Raw genomic sequence first — 14,262 nt, 5'->3', positions numbered from 1 at the left:
TGGGGTTTTTTAGAATTGATGTACTTAAAAAATGCTTTGGGGTTGGTTTTGCTATCTTTAGCTATCATTGTTTCATTTTGAAGTTTAGCAAGTTTAATTGCCTTTTTGCACGCATTATTTGCTTTCTTATATCTTTTATAAGATGCATCTGATTTGTCCGATTTAAATGCTTTAAATGCCCTTTTCTTATTTTTAATCTCTTGTTTTTCAGTGTTTTTTTTTTTACTAAGTGGCTAAAAATGGACTAAAAATGGACATACCTCATTTGCAATACCTTGGGTTGTCTACTTCTGCAAATGGTACGCCATCATGGGAGTAATTCTCATTTCTGGGTTACCATACAGTCTCAAAGGCAACATAAACAGTCTGGCAAATTTCATTATGTATAAACTGAGAAATGCAATGTGCTATATTTGACTCTGTAACTTTCCAAAACACTATAAAACCTGTACATGCTGGGTAATGTTGTACTAGTGAGACATCACTAAATACAAATATGTGTATTTTATTGCAGTAAAATAAAACAGTATTATGGCATGCATAGTTAAATTAGAGGGACAAAGGTTTAAAAATAATATCCGGAAGTATTACTTTACTGAGAGGGTAGTGGATGCATGGAATAGCCTTCCAGCTGAAGTGGTAGAGGTTAACACAGTAAAAGAGTTTAAGCATGCGTGGGATAGGCATAAGGCTATCCTAACTATAAGATAAGGCCAGGGACTAATGAAAGTATTTAGAAAACTGGGCAGACTAGATGGGCCGAATGGTTCTTATCTGCCGTCACATTCTATGTTTCTATGTTTCTATGGTAAACTAAAAAAATAACATTTCCTAATTTCTCACAGTGTTTTAGATTTTATTTATATTAAATTGTGTTTCATCGATGAATATTTGACGGGAAATAAAATCCCTGTTTCTCCTGAACAAAATTATATATAATAAGTGTGGGTGCACTTCATATGAAACATGTGAATTACGGTTGAACAGACATAGAGAGCAAATTCCAGGTTTTGTTTACGTTTTGTTTTGATCAGAACGTGTACTATAGCTTCTGTCTTTAAGGAGTTAAGGAGTTAAATATTAATAAACCTTTTTAAAACAAACAGGGAAACCCTTGAGTTTCAATTCAGAAAGCACTGTTTCTGTTTCTGAGAAACGAAAGTTAGAGTAAGATATATTCAGTGAACAGCAGTAGTATTTGTACACTCATTCTGCAATCATGGCTGCAACAGTAACAGTGAAGGCTCATGTTAACTTCAACAGCTACAAGGAGATCCGTTGTTTTAGTGTAGACTTGAAATCAAAAAATGTTTTGAAAGAAATGGAGCAGTCAATTGAGAAATTCTTTGAGGGCATCAACTTGCATGAAATCCAAATGTACTACAAAGGTGAGCAGAGCACATCAGGTACCAATCAGACATAAGCAGCATGTAATGTAAGGGCTTCAATTGAATTTGTATTTTGAGTGAAGCACGGTAATGCAATGAGTTCACTTTTGTACAAACAGTTGGAGGTAGGTGGGAGGTAAGCATAACAGGTTTAATTGTTAATGCGACAGGGTGAATGTGGCATGGTTGAGGAGGTGTGTATCACAGGGTTGGGGTGAATGTGGCATTGTTGTAGGAGTGTGTGTGCAGGGCCGGTGCAAGGATTTTTGGGTACATAGGCGAAGATGTATTTTTCCACCCCCCCCCCAAAATAACATTTTCACCTATGTGCCACTTAACCAGCCCCTCTCCCCGTCCATTACTGTTCCCCTCCCTTCCCTGTCCCTTAGTGTTCTTCTAACCTCTCCCCTCTTTTCCCTGTCCCTTGGTGTTTCTCTCCCCTCTCTGTCCCTTGGTGCACCTCCCACCCCCTTAGTGGTCGCACTCCCCTTCCTGGTGGGCCTCCTCTCTCTCTTGTAGCGTCGCCGAGTGGAGGATATCCCCTACAGGAGCTTAAATTTTCTGTACCTGGCCGGACTGACAGGGAGTGCTCTCTGTGCTTCATGATGTCATATTGCGGCTCCCACTGCATCAGCAGACAGCGCGCGAGGGAGCAGAGCGGTGAGATTAGAGCTCCCTCGCCGCGTCTGATCACAGCACTGCCGCACGCCGCGCCGGGGGTCCAGAAGGTGGCCTGGCAGGAGAGCTTCCCTCCTGCCGGTCACTGAAATCTTGCTCCCCTGGAGCCGGTGCGCCCTAAGGCGGTAGGGCAAGGGGAGGTGAATGTGACATGATTAAGGTGAATTAATTGACAGGGTGAGTGTGGCAGAGTGAGGGGGGTGAGTGAAGCAGGGTTGGAGTGGAGTGTAGCACGGTTGGAGAAGGGAGTGTGACAGAAAAAAGAAGAGGTGAGTGTGACAGTGAGAGAAAAGGTTAGTGTAACAGGATTAGGGGGCAGGGGGTAATGTGATAGGGTGAGTCTGTCAGAACGAGGGGAGTTGAGTGCGGTTTGGTTGGAGGGAGTGAGTGTGACAGTATCAGGAGGGGTTAAAGTGAGTGTGGCAGGGTAAAGGGACAGTGTGTGTGGGAGTGTGGTGACAATGTGTGTGGGGAGTGGTGGCAGGGTGTGTGGGAGGGTGACACTGTGTGCGTGGAGGGGGATGACAGAGTGTGAAATGGGCTGACAAAGTGTGGAGGGGGCTGCCAGAGCGTGGAAGGGAGGGACTGTGAGGATATTTATGGGGTGATAAATATTAAAACATATTTTCTTAAAAATGATTAAAAATTTATTTATTAATTTTTATTATATCAAAATTGATATCTTGGCACTGTTTCCCCGATTATATTAATTTAAAGCTTAGAATTACTTACTATTTTAATTCTCATAGATCCTGGAGTAAGTTCCATTAGATGATTTGTATTTCAAACATATAATTTATTGTGACTAATTTATTGTGACTAATAATAATAATAATAATAATAATAATAATATATGTAACATGCGTGACAATAATCAGTGAATATTTAAGTATAACATAAGTATACAATACGGCAGTGGTTTAACACAATATAGACAGCTAAATAGCAACAGTTATATCGACATGTATGCAGTTTTCAACAAGATTTACGACAGGACACTTCACTTTGAAATCAACTTAACACAGAACACAGCAGCACAGCATAAAGCAATAAAACCTTTGACAGTCAAATCACACTGAATTAACTCTTTCGCTGCTTGCTACAATTCTCATAGGCAAGAAATCCTATTATATTGCAATTTTACAAATACAATATTTCCATCTATTAAGAATAATTCTAATGAGATTTTACGTTTGCAGAATTGTAACTTTCCTAATGAAAATTTACGATTTCTAAATTATGTAGGCTGATATATCTGGATAATTGCCTGGTATTCTATTTTTAAAGTTAAAAGTATTATAGAGTTCATTGGTCCACCTGCAGGAATGGAATTACGAATGATATATTATTATATATTATATATTATTAACGAATAATGACTCCTTAATGTTGGAATCACCAGCTTTTATCCAAGTATATTCTACCTTTTAGTAAAATCAATTAATTTAATAAAATTAAATAAAACCAGCATAATTACCAGTTATGTTGTAGAATTTCTATCTCAAGCTTGGAGATGTATCCCAGGAATTTTGGATGCAAGTGTGAGGTATAGAGAATTGTATGAAAATAGAAAAGTTTTAAGAGTTCTGAATTTTAGAGAATGTCAAAGTTAAGTGTTAGTTAAAAAAAGATACAAAGAATTAGGTGTGTCCAGCTTTGCCACCAGATGTCAGATGTTAGATGTTAGGTGTGAGTCCTTCCTCAAAGTGAGTGTGTCTAGCGAATGTGAGTGAGTCTGAGTGTTTGAGAATCTGAGTCCCTCTCTACTCTGTCCTTAATTTTTAAAGGAGGAGTTCTCTATACTTCAGTTGTTGATAGGACCAATAGAGAACTGTAGTCATGTCTTCCCTACAGACTATCATCTAGATTTTGGTCAGTAGATGGCCCGATTACATGACAGAAAATTCTTGTCAGGGGGTGCATTTACCTTTTTGTATAATTGGTTAACTAACTTTCGTGATGAGTTTGACGTCATCTTGGTTATCTTTATGAATACTATTTGTCAAAGAAGCTGTCATCTTCAAAGTCTTTTCTTTGGTTTCAACCAGACTTGGTGTCTGGCGTATACCTTTAAATTTAGATTTTTGACACGTCCTAAACTTTTCTTCACCTTTCTTTACCATGGAACCTTGTAAGATTCTGCTATTTTTTTTTTTTAAATACAATTAATTACTTAATGTTTTCTGTCATTGGTAATCCTGTGTGTAGCACATAGTAGTATTATTTATATACATGTCTATTACACATATTCCACTAACGTTAGTAAATAATATGCCATTTCTTCATTGATATTATATCATAGTACTATTTATATATGATAAATATAATAATAGTAAGTTATATGTAGATATTGTGTGTGTGTATGTGTGTGTATATATATATATATATATATATATATATATATATATTTGTCTCTGGGTTGTTGTATTCAACCCCCCCTGCTATAGACATCATGACTTATCTAATGTCTTAGCTCTAATATTTACATTAGTTGCATTCCCTAGCTCAGGCTTGAGTGAATAGAGTTACAGAGAGAACATTTTTGTGCCTGTCTTTGCATTGTAATACACAATGGAGTAACCTCTGTTCTGATGGTGACTTACAGTATACATTTTTAATTTCTGTCTTAACACAAAATGTCTGCCAGTATAAATATACTGACAGGACAGAGTGTGGAAGGGAGGGACAGAGTGTGGAAAGGAGTGACAGAGTGTGGAAGGGTTGCAGAGCGTAGAGAGGGTGACAGGTGGAAGAGTGCGCGAGGGAGGGGGTGACAGGTGGCAGAGTGAGGGGTGAAATGAGGCTGAATGAAGGAAGGAGGGTTTGACAGGGGGCTGAGTGGGGGGGGTGACCGGTAGCTGAGTGAGGGGATAACAGGGGGACGAGTGATGAGGTAACAGGGGGCAGAGTGAGGGGGTAACTGACGGCAGTGTGAGGGGGTGACAGGGGGCAAAGTAAGGGAGGAGGGGGTGACAGGAGGCTGAGTGAGGGAAGGAGGGGTAACAGGAGGCTGAGTGAAGGAAGGAGGAGGTGACAGGGGGCAAAGTGAAGGAAGGAGGGGGTGACAGGGGGCAAAGTGAGGGAAGGAGGGGGTGACAGGGGGCAAAGTGAGGGAAGGAGGGGGTGACAGGGGGAAAAGTGAGGGAAGGAGGGGATGACTGGAGGCAAAGTGAGGGAAGGAGGGGGTGACAGGGGGCTGAATGAGGGAGAGAAAGGGGGCTGAGTGAAGGAGAGATATATAAAATTCCTTTTATTTCCCTGGTGGTCCAGTGTCTGTGCTCTCTGGTGGTCCTGTGAGCTGTCATTCTCCCTGGTGGTCTGGTGGCCTTCCTATCCAGTCTGCAGCTCTGCTGGGTGTGAGCTGCAGACTGAGATAGGAGCCTTGCGATTTTCAGAAGTCAGAGCCACTCACACCCAGGGGAACTGCAGACTGGAGGCTGGGCTCTCAGGGCAAACTGGAGCGGCAGCATAAAGGGCAAGCCGCTGGGCACCCTCCCAATGTTTTTTTTTTAAATTCTTTATTTTATTTGCGCATGAAATGACAGCAAGCGTGCAGCGCCACGACAGCTGCTGCAAGCAGTTTCGTATACGTTACAAATCGTGACAGGTTAAACAGCGCAGTTTTTTTTTTTGAGAATAACAAACTATAATACAACCATGGTAAATGCATGTATATTAAGATTAATCTCGCTCGATGTTATAAAGCTATTAAAACATATAATGACATTCAGACTAAGTTGGTGATGACCACAGTGTAAAACAATATACATGTAGTGGCAAGTAAAAAATTGCTCGATTATTACAAGTTTACTTCGCTAGTTATGTGAGCAGGTTAGAGCCTTCTCTAGAGTAACATACAGGCTGGAGCAAGATATATCGCTTCAAAAACATATTCTGAATCTGTTAGATATTAGTCGCTTATTGTTTAAAATATGTTTGGGCCACCTGTGCTAATGATAGGAAGAACAGATAATACTCGCTTAATGGGATACAGGAGAGGAAAATAGCGCTATTACACAGCAGTATCATCAGCAATATTTCACAGCTACAAGCATCAGATTGTGAAAATAATATTGTAAGAAGTGCAAACCAACTGGAAATGAAAAAACAATGCAGAGCACTTAAGAGTTCAATGTTGTATGCCTATCTCAAACCGTAAGATCAGAGAAGTACACCGCCTAAAGTCTGTATGAATAGAGTGATGGGGTAGCAGGCCAGACCCCAGTTGTTACCGAAAGTCAGCTGCCTCCCCTAGTCGGCTTTCTCATGGTGCTTGCAGGTGGGGGATAGTTGAACTCGTCGGGTGTCCGTCAGGATAGATCAGGGCAGCGGTGCCGTCTGTGCCTGTGCCAGGAGACAGTCCGTGGCTTCTTACCCGTTCATCCAATGCCTTGTCTATGCGGTGATCGGAGTTCGCTGGGTAGTGGGTAGGTATCATGCCGGAAAGTACCTGTCTCCCAGACGTGAAACAGTGCTGCGTCCGGATGCGACGTTGGAGGTGCTTTTCTGGGGTGGTTATCAGACATGACCGTGGCGTTCTCAGGTGCCGCTTGGCATATCTGGTGGTGGGCTGGTGGTCCAGCAGGGCTGTGGATGCGCTTGTCTGCCGTCAGTGTTTGACTGCCGCTGGGTAGTGCCTTCTGTGCGCTCCGGCTCCGGAGTCTCCGTAGTGGACCCGTGTTTGAGGTGCTGCGTTTTAATGTACTGCTGGAGCCCTGGGATTGTCCGTTAGTTTGGTCACCTGTTGTGGAGGTACCTGTGCTCGGGTATGCGCGGTCTGTTTCCCGCCTGCGTGTTCGCCTGCAGTCATTCTGTCGGACGCCCGCCTGAAATATCTGCTGTGGGGCACCGTAATAGCTTCGGCGGGTCGTCGGGCGGATCCAGGAGGCCACTTTCCGGGCCGCTTGATGGCAGGGCATACCCCGCTTGCACAACAACTCATAGAAGGCCGAGCAGAGCCGATCAAGGGTCTCTATGGAGGCAGGCTTCAGGCTGCTGTTCGTGGTTTCTCTCTGTGGCTGTTGACGGGCAGCCATCTTGGATGCGTTCCGACAGCTTTTCGTCCGTTGATATATGTAACGTTCAGCTCGGTTGCTATCCGCGGTTATCCGCTTGTCTCACGGGGACCGGGATGACCCCCACCGGTCCAAGGGGGGGGGTTAGGAGGTTAGCTGTGATTGCTGGAGCGTGCGGTGTCGGAGAGAGCGGCCGCCTCTCCCCGGCTCCCGTCCCTGCAGGCCTCAGATTATTCTTCCCGCTCAGAATGCCCGGACAGGCTCCCAAAGGGTATCCCCCGGGACCTCCGTGTACCCCCGGTCTGGGTAGCACACTTCGGGACGTCTTTGGGCTGTATAGTCGCCGTTTTTGTCCACTGTGTCGCTTGCCCGCCAGGAGCTCTTACCCCGTGCGACTGTCCGGCATGGCGGTCAGGCTCCGCCCCCACCCTCCCAATGTTGGGCCCTCGGTCACAAGTCACTCTGCCCTAAGGCAATTTAGGCCTAATTAGAGAGCCGCCTCTGTTCACTAACCACTTAAGGACCAAAGTAATTTTTGTTCTATGCGTGTTCAACCACAATTTACTGCACTAATACATATTGTCGAAAAAACTAAATCCCAGTACACTCCACTATCAGGGAGTTCAATGGTTGCAGCACAGTGAAATAGGAGAAGGAAGAAAGTTGCTAAAACAGAACCCTCACGTTATTACTAGTGATGTCGCGAACACAAAATTTTCGGTTCGCGAATGGTGAACGGGAACTTCCGCAAACGTTCGCAAACCGGTGAACCGGGCGAACCGCCATTGACGTCAATGGGCAGGCAAATTTTAAAATCACCTAACATTCCTAAATCACAATGAATATGGATTGACACCTGACATATGACATATTGACACCTTGACATATGGATTGACACCTGTCCTCAGAGCCCCTGATGCACACGGACACAGAGCAGAATAGGGACTGTTCCCCCTACATAGGGTCACTTGGCAGATATGGATTGACACCTATCCTAAGGATCCCTGATACACACTGACAAAGAGCAGAATAGAGACTGTTCCCCCTACATAGGGTCACTTGGCAGGTATGGATTGACACCTGTCCTCAGAGACCATGATACACACTGACACAGAGCAGAATAGAGACTGTTCCCCCTACATAGGGTCACTTGGCAGATATGGATTGACACCTGTCCTCAAAGCCCCTGATACACACTGACACAGAGCAGAATAGGGACTTTTCCCCCTACATAGGGTCACTTGGCAGGTATCGATTGACACCTGTCCTCAGAGACCATGATACACACTGACAAAGAGCAGAATAGAGACTGTTCCCCCTACATAGGGTCACTTGGCAGATATAGATTGACACCTGTCCTCAAAGCCCCTGATATACACTGACACAGAGCAGAATAGGGACTGTTCCCCCTACATAGGGTCACTTGGCACTGGCAGATATGGCGTGGTCGTGGGAGGAGGAGGATGACTTTCACCTCTTCCCCTGTTAGATTCCCGTTGTGTTGTGACATCACCCTTATACGCTGTGTAAAGCATACTTTTTAATTTATTTTGCAAATGCTGCATCCTTTCCGACTTTTAATTCGGTAACATTTCCACCACTGTCTGCTTATACCGGGGGTCTAGTAGCGTGGACACCCAGTACAGGTCGTTCTCCTTCAGCCTTTTTATACGAGGGTCCCTCAACAGGCACGACAGCAGGAAAGACCCCATTTGCACAAGGTTGGATGCCGAGCTACTCATTTCCCGTTCCTCCTCCTCACACAGAGCAGAATAGGGACTGTCCCCCCTACATAGGGTCACTTGGCAGATATGGATTGACACCTGTCCTCAAAGCCCCTGATACACACTGACACAGAGCAGAATAGGGACTTTTCTTGTTCTTGTTCTTGTGCCCCACAGTTCAAATTAACATTCAAATTACAATTCATGACAGATCACACAAGTGAATAGCCCTGCCAATGTCGTCTCAGAATTTTTTTGTTATCTAAGAAGAAATAAAAATGCATATCAACGAAAAATGCTGGCGGGCTAATAGTTCGGACAAGCCAACTGTCAGACGCTAGGCAAGGGGGTGACTTTGTGACATTGGCTTCTTACGCTCAAACATGTCCTTGACAGACACCTGACTGTGGGCAGATGAGCGGGAACTGCTCAAGGCGAGAGACAGAGTGGCGGATGGTTGAGAGGGGGCAAGGAGGACAGCAGTGGTTGACGTGGCTGAAGATGCTGGACCAGGAGGAGGATAGCGGCTTTGAGTTTGTGTGCTGCTTGTACTCATGTGTTGATCCCATAGGCGATTGTGATGTGCGATCATGTGCCTACGCAAAGCAGTTGTACCTAGGTGGGTGTTGGACTTCCCACGACTCAGTTTATTTTGGCACAGGTTGCAAATGGCATCGCTGTTGTCAGAGGCAGACACACAAAAAAAATGCCACACTGCTGAGCTCTGCAATGACGGCATTCTGGTGGTGGACACAGCATGCGTTGATTGGCGTGCTGTCGGGCTGACCCCGGGTGCCGATGCATGCTGTCTGACTGTGCCACTAGCTCCTTGCGACGACCTCCCCCTGCTTCCAACTCGTCTCCTCCTCCTCCTCTCTGTCCCCCCATGTGAACTTTCCCTTGTTCTTCTTCTAGCGGGCACCCACGTGACATCCATGGACACATCGTCATCATCAACCGCTTCACTTGTATCTGACAACTCAGCAAAGGAAGCAGCAGCGGGTACAACATCATCATAATCACACCGTACGACCATGTGTGTAATGCTGCCTGCCTGAGACATAGACCAGATATGAGTGGCACTGTGCACTGGCAGAGGTCTGCAGAGCACACGCTGTAGGCCTGACACACCCGCTTGAAGAAAGTAACTGCTATTCAATCTATAACAGTGAAAAAGTTTTTTGGTTTTAAATGCACGCTATTGTGACACCAGATATGAGTGGCAATGTGCACTGGCACAGGTCTGCAGAGCACACGCTGTAGGCCTGTCAGGGTACCTGTGGTCTCTACCTCCGAAAGAGGTAGAGACTTAGCAGTTCCTTCATCCGGACGGTCTGATGGCTTCCTTCCTCGCGGTCTATCCGGTCGTGCAAAGCCGGCCGCGAGGGAGTGACTGCCTTTTACAGCATCACGTCCGGAAGTACGTTGGGACACTACCGGAACGACCTGTCAGTCAAGTGCTGCAGGACCAATCAGGACGCCTCAGAGGCGTGGTTACTTTTCGGAACAGGGTATTTAACGGAGCTTCTCTCGTCAGCTCATTGCCCTGTCGTGGTTCTAGCTTGTTCTAGTCACTCAGTGCTTGTGTTCCGCTTATCCCCTTTGGTTTTTACCCGGCTTGTTTATTCTACTCTGTTTACCTCTGTATCCTTGATTCGGCTTGTCTCTCGCTCTCCTGCATTCTGTTATCCTCGACCTCGGCTTGTCTTTGACTATTCTCTCAGTACTACTTACGTTAGTCCGGCCATTCTAAGGTCCGGTATACGTATCTGGCTACTGTTTGTACGCTGCGTGTTGGATCCCTGTCCCGATCCTGACATTACGACAGGGCCAATGGATCCTGCAAGTACAAACAGTCAGCTTGCTTCTCCTGATCCTAGGTTTGAAGCCATGGATCACAGAATGGATCAGATGGCACTTGCGCTACAGGCACTATTATCTCGTGCCAATAGCCCACCAGAGGAGATACGTAATACCCCTATTTCTCCTGTCAGTTCAGGTTTAGAGGTAGCCACAGTGGGTGCTTCTTCTCGCATTACCCCCCCAGTACGCTATGGTGGGGCGCCTGAGAAGTGTCGTGGTTTTTTAAACCAAATTAGTATCCACTTTGAATTGCAACCTCGCTCCTATCCTACAGATAGGGCAAAGGTAGGATTTATTATCACCCTACTTATTGAGAAGGCTCTGAGATGGGCCAATCCACTATGGGAGAACGATAACCCATTAGTATATAACTATAACGCATTTGTAGCTGCTTTTAGAAGAACATTTGACCCTCCAGGTAGAAAGGTTAATGCAGCCAGATTACTGTTGCGCCTGAGACAGGAGAACCGAACACTTGTGGATTATGCACTAGAGTTCAGGTCTCTGGCGTCAGAAGTCAAGTGGAACGAGCTGGCGTATATGGATGTATTTTTGAATGGCCTATCTGATGTAATCCTTGATGAGGTTGCTACTAGAGAACTCCCTGAGAATTTAGAAGATTTAATCTCGTTCATCTCTCGTATAGATGAACGTTTAATAGAGAGACAGAACACTTGAGAGAGGAATTGGAGACCTTCCTTTAGGTTAGCTCCCTCTTTTCCAAGTCCTGACTCCACGGTATCTTTTCTTCCTGAACCTATGCAGATAGGGTATACCCGCCTCTCTGAAGAGGAAAGACAGTACAGAAGAAGAGAGGGTTTGTGTATGTATTGTGGAGCCAAAGGTCATTTACTCTCGAACTGTTCTAACCGTCCGGGAAACGCTCGCACCTAAGTCTCTCTAGAGGACAGGCCTTGGGTGTTTCTATTTTGTCCTCTACTCCTAATTATAAAGATCACAGGCTTCTGCTACCAGTTTCCTTGACTTGGGAGAGGGAAGTAGTAAGGGCTATGGCATTGATAGATTCCGGTGCTGCCGAGAATTTTATCGACCAGGCCTTTGCGAGTAAAAACAACATCCCAACCCAGCTAAGGGAGACACCCTTGGCCGTTGAGGCCATAGATGGTAGACCACTACTAGACCCTGTTATCTTTCGTGAAACCATACCCATTGATTTAAACGTTGGTATCCTACACGTGGAGAATTTATCTCTTATGCTCATTTCGTCCCCTTCCGTTCCCATAGTTCTAGGGTACTCATGGTTGAAGAAACATAACCCTATTATTGATTGGGAGTTAGGGGAGATACTCTCGTGGGGCCAGGGCTGCCAGGATAGGTGTTTAACCCCATTAAGGACACATGACGTGTGTGACACGTCATGATTCCCTTTTATTCCAGAAGCTTGGTCCTTAAGGGGTTAAGCAAGGTTTCTCCCTTAGCTAATATTAACATACCGGAGAATCCTACTCAGTCCACAGAAAGACAAATACCAGACCTTTACCTAGACTTAAAGGCAGTATTTGACAAGAAGAATGCCGATTCTTTGCCGCCACACAGGTCATTTGATTGTAAGATTAAGCTTTTACCAGGGACGATGCCTCCGAGGGGCCATGTATATCCTTTGTCTGTTCAGGAAAACTCGGTTCTAGAGGAGTATATTCGGGAGAATTTAGAAAAGGGATTCATTAGGAGGTCTTCTTCTCCGGCCGGGGCTGGGTTCTTTTTCATTAAGAAAAAGGATGGCACGCTGAGACCTTGTATCGATTACCGAGGCTTGAATAAAATAACTGTCAGAAATGCCTATCCTATCCCACTGATTACCGAGTTATTTGATCGTCTTAAGGGCTCCAAGATCTTCACCAAGTTAGATCTTAGAGGGGCATACAATTTGGTGAGAATCCAGCATGGTCACGAGTGGATGACGGCATTCAATACCCGGTATGGCCACTACGAATACACGGTTATGCCATTTGGACTTTGCAATGCTCCTGCAGTATTTCAAGATTTGATTAATGAGGTACTTAGGGAGTTTCAACATGATTGTGTTATTGTTTACCTGGACGACATACTAATACACTCTAAGGAGATTGAGACTCACCATAGACAGGTCAGAAAGGTATTACACAAACTTCTGCAACATGGTCTATACTGCAAATTGGAGAAATGCAGTTTTGATCAGTCTCAGACAGACTTTCTTGGGTACGTGATTTCTGGGGAAGGTTTTAAAATGGACCCTGGAAAACTCCAATCTATTTTAGACTGGCCTTTGCCCAAAGGACTCAAGGCTATCCAGATGTTTATTGGTTTTTCCAACTACTATAGGCGCTTCATTAAGGGATACTCCTCTAACATTGCGCCTATTACCAATATGACCAAACAAGGGGCTGATACTAAGGTCTGGTCTACGGAGGCTCTTGTTGCTTTCAAGACTCTCAAGGAACTTTTTGCCTCGGCTCCCATTCTAGTTCATCCTGATACTACTCTGCCTTTCTTGCTCGAGGTCGATGCCTCTGAGACAGGAGTTGGGGCTGTTCTATCTCAAAGGTTAGGGGTGGATAAACCGTTACACCCTTGTGGTTTCTTCTCTAAGAAATTATCTGGGTCTGAGAGCAGATATGACATCGGGGAGAGGGAACTGTTAGCGGTCATTAAGGCTTTAAAGGAGTGGAGACATTTACTGGAAGGGACTTTACACCCTGTTACTATATTAACGGATCATAAGAACTTGTCTTATATTGGGGAGGCTAAGCGCTTATCCGCCAGACAGGCTCGCTGGTCCTTGTTCCTCACTCACTTTAATTATGTACTTACTTATAGACCTGGTTCTAAGAACTCTAAAGCCGATGCTTTGTCTCGTCAATATGAACCATCCACTATAACTGAACCAGTCCTGTCCTCCATAGTTCCTAAGGGAAATATCATCGCAAACACGAATCTTAGGATTCACTCTCCATTGCTTTCCGAGATCATGAAATCTCAGCATTTGGCACCCAAACAGACTCCTGGGGATCGACACTTCGTTCCTGCCACTCTCCAACTGGAGGTGCTACGCTGTCTCCATAACAGCAAAGTGGCGGGGCATATGCTCTGGTCTCTAAAGATTTTTGGTGGCCTGACTTACGTAAGGATATTAAAGAATTCATAGGGGCATGTGAGGTTTGTACCAAGACTAAGCAACCTCATTCGCTTCCATGCGGATTTCTGCATCCTTTAGAGGTCCCTGAAAAGCCATGGTCCTGTTTGGCTATGGACTTCATTGTTGATTTGCCCATCTCTAAAAAGCAGACTGTTATCCTCACTTTGGTGGACAGATTTACTAAGATGGCTCACTTCATTCCCTTACCTAAACTCCCATCTTCGCCTGAATTAGCGGAGATATTCGCTAGGGAGATTTTCCGTTTGCATGGGATACCTTCCCAAATTGTCTCTGACAGAGGCTCCCAATTTGTTTCCCGTTTTTGGAAATCTTTCTGCTCCCAACTAGGCATCAAATTGAATTTCTCCTCTGCCTATCATCCTCAGTCCAATGGAGCTGCTGAACGTACTAACCAAAAAGTTGAACAATATTTACGTTGTTTCGTTTCTGAACACCAG

General features: G+C 45.0%; 1 long non-coding RNA gene across 1 annotated transcript in view; it reads left to right on the top strand.

The window, feature by feature from the left end:
- Positions 1-1,276: 1,276 nt before the first annotated feature.
- Positions 1,277-14,262, top strand: part of LOC134602732 (uncharacterized) — a 154,074-nt gene continuing 141,088 nt past the window's right edge. Inside the window, exon 1 of the long non-coding RNA XR_010090438.1 lies at positions 1,277-1,388. This is a non-coding gene — a long non-coding RNA (uncharacterized LOC134602732). The remainder of the gene's footprint in view (positions 1,389-14,262) is intronic.

The sequence above is a fragment of the Pelobates fuscus genome, chromosome 3, assembly GCF_036172605.1.
Source record: "Pelobates fuscus isolate aPelFus1 chromosome 3, aPelFus1.pri, whole genome shotgun sequence".
In the NCBI taxonomy this organism is placed as follows: Eukaryota; Metazoa; Chordata; class Amphibia; order Anura; family Pelobatidae; genus Pelobates; species Pelobates fuscus.
This window is presented reverse-complemented; position numbering and strand designations above follow the sequence as displayed.